Source organism: Aulostomus chinensis, chromosome 10 (genome assembly GCF_037954235.1).
Source record: "Aulostomus chinensis isolate RoL2024-O1b breed Wild chromosome 10, RoL_Achi_v1.0, whole genome shotgun sequence".
NCBI classification, from domain to species: Eukaryota; Metazoa; Chordata; class Actinopteri; order Syngnathiformes; family Aulostomidae; genus Aulostomus; species Aulostomus chinensis.
The window spans coordinates 16,687,125-16,690,126 of record NC_141329.1 but is presented as its reverse complement, the minus strand read 5'-3'; the positions used below and the strand labels follow the sequence as shown (position 1 = coordinate 16,690,126).

General features: G+C 43.3%; 1 pseudogene; it reads left to right on the top strand.

The window, feature by feature from the left end:
• The first annotated feature begins 858 nt into the window (after positions 1-858).
• On the top strand, positions 859-2,734 carry LOC147254526 (uncharacterized; annotated as a pseudogene).
• The last annotated feature ends 268 nt before the right edge of the window (positions 2,735-3,002 follow it).

Genomic DNA, 3,002 nt, shown 5'->3' with positions numbered 1-3,002 from the left:
TCAGCTAAAAAAATATAGCAAAGGTAAAGGAAACAGTTTTATTTGGAGGCACCTCTTTTTTCAGTGAACCCTGCTACTAGCTCAGCTTCTTTAAAGAGTTTCTTCAGGTAAAATTTCTGTTAGGTAGTGAAATTCCTTTGTTTTTTTTCCCCCTCAAAACCACTTTGAAAGTGTAAGAGGAGGCATTACACATCTATCCGTATCTCTATAACAGTTATGTCATTCAATTTGGAACAAATGCATCATGCACAGGAACAGGAGAGTCAAAATTCAAAATTCAATTTTGTCACTGTACAGGGCTGTATCACAATTTCCCATTCGCAATCAATATATGCTAATCACAGAAATAAACACAGAAATTATACATTATTATTATACTACTGTCACAACTAGAGACTAATGAGATACAACAACAATGCTGCGGCAAGGGGGCGCCAGGACAACAGGTCAGCAGAGGGATGTCATCATCACCCCACCAACTGAGATTGGGTACCAAGCCTCAATAGATGTGAACAGCCTCAATACAAGAGCTGCTGACCTAAGGAAGATCGTATACCAGCTAGAATCCTGGACCCACCGACGAATACCAAAGCTGAGTTGTCAAGTACCCTCAGAAAATCTACTGGTGGATGTGAATGCTGCGCTGAATACAATACCTATGCCAACCATCATAGATGATGTATAGTACGTCAAAAGTAATACTGAAGATGCTAGGGTACAAACTAGACATGGACATGGAGCATGGAGAAGCAATACTCTCCATGGAAGAGAAGGCAAAAAATTGACTCACTGATCCACATCACCAGAATCTACAGCAATGACATAGGGATGTCATTTGGATTCGACAAATGTGGCTGTATGGTATCAAGGAGGGGCAAGATGACCAGAAACGAAGGGGTCAACCTACCAGAAGGAAATATAGGTGCCATCCAGAGCACCTGCAAGTACCTTGGGATCCCACAGGGTAATGGAAATAACAAGGAGGCAGCAAGGGGGTTAACCTCTGCCAAATACCTCCAGAGAGTAAGACGAGTACTGAGAAGTCAGCTGAATGGTAAGAACAAGGTCTGAGCCATCATTAACATGTTAACATTAGCGGTCATCAGATACCCTGCTGAGATCATAAGCTGGCCAAAGGAGGAGATAGAAGCCACAGACGTCAAGACAAGAGAGCTCTTCACCATAAATGGAGGGTTTCACACTAAGTCCAGCATCCTGAGGCTTTACACTAAGCAGAAAGAGGGAGGATGAGGACTAGTGAGTATCAGAGTCACTGTCCAGGATGAAACATTGAAAATCCAAGAGTACATCAAGAAAATGGCCCCTCAGGACAAGCTGCGCAGTGAATGCCTCAGACAGCTGAAACCTGACGAGATTGAGGAGGGAGCAGATGTGGATGGACAAGCCCCTACATGGCATGTTAAACTGCCAGGTTGAGGAAGTGGCTGAAAGACAGCACAGAGGCACTCATCATGGCAGCACAAGCGCAGACGCTAAGCACAAGAGCTATTGAGGCCAAGGTCTACCACAACAGATCAGACCCAAGGTGCAGGCTGTGTAAGGATGCACCTGAGATAGTCCAACGCATGGTAGCGGGGTGTAAGATGCTAGCCGCAAAAGCTTACATGAGGAGGCTCAATCAAGTGGCGGGGATAGTGTACAGAAACATCTGTATCCAGTATGGACTAGAAGTACTCAAATCCCAGTAGGACATACCACCAAAAGTGGCTGAGAAAAACAGGGCTAAGGTGCTGTGAGACTTAATTTCCAGACTGACAAACAGCTACTGATGAACCAACTGGTAGTAATGGTGGACAAACAGCAGAAGAGGACAGTGGTGATGGATGTGGCAATACAAGCTGACGCCAACATCAGGAAGAAGGAACAAGAGAAGGTTGAGAAGTACCAGGGGTTAAAAGAACAGCTAGAACGGATGTGGAAGGTCGAGGCTGGCATGGTCTCTGTTGCAACAGGAGTACCCAGGGTGGTGAACCCCAAACTGGGAGAGTGGCCCCAGCAGATTTTAGGACCAAGATACTAAGATACTGTGCAGAGCCCTCAAGCTCCCAGGCCTCTGGTAGATCCAATCTAGAGGATGACACAGAACTACCCTACAAGGGTGAGGGGGATATTTTTATGATTTCTTCTATCTATCTATCTATCTATCTATCTATCTATCTATCTATCTATCTATCTATCTATCTATCTATCTATCTATCTATCGATCTATCTATCTATCTATCTATCTATAATAGTAGCACTCGTAATAATAACAATAATTATATAGCAGTAATAAAAATTATAATACTAATAATAATTTGCAATTGTGCTACAATCTGTCAGTATATAATAAACAAATCAAAGCTTCAACACAAAGCAAAAGAGTTTGGTTTCTGTTAATCAAAACCTGCTAAACTTAACTCAATCAAATCAAATTGTTAGATGAAGTTAATCAATGTATTCAGCAGCCAAACATCTGCCTTATATTTGCATATTAAGACATTGTAGTCATGTCACAAACTTATGACTTCAGCCAAAAGTATCACATTTCTTCCCTACACACTTCTGCTCCTGCACTGGCATCTCTTGTTCCTGCCTTGTGATTAAGCCGTTGTATGTTGTCTCTTTCCATTCCCATGCTGCAGCTGACGGCCCAGGGAAGTGCTGTTGGCAGTACACCAGCTGGGTAGCGCATGAGTGGAGGAAACAGCAAGGATCAGGCAGTGCAGGCTGAAAAATTAGGTCCCTGCCTTGTAATTCAGTGGCGAGAACTGATATCATCAGGCTGCAGTCGACTATCCGGCAGGTAATACCACCCACCGACTGTAATTGCTAATGAAGCTACTATTGAGTTTATAATGCACTAAATGATGCAGACTCCCACTCCAGATAAACACGTCCCAAATAAACGATTTGGGTGGTAATTGCACTCTGCCAGTGGCCTGTTAATAGAGTTGGGGCTCTGATGAAAGGGTTAATTCTTTTTCTGAAGCATCCTCTCG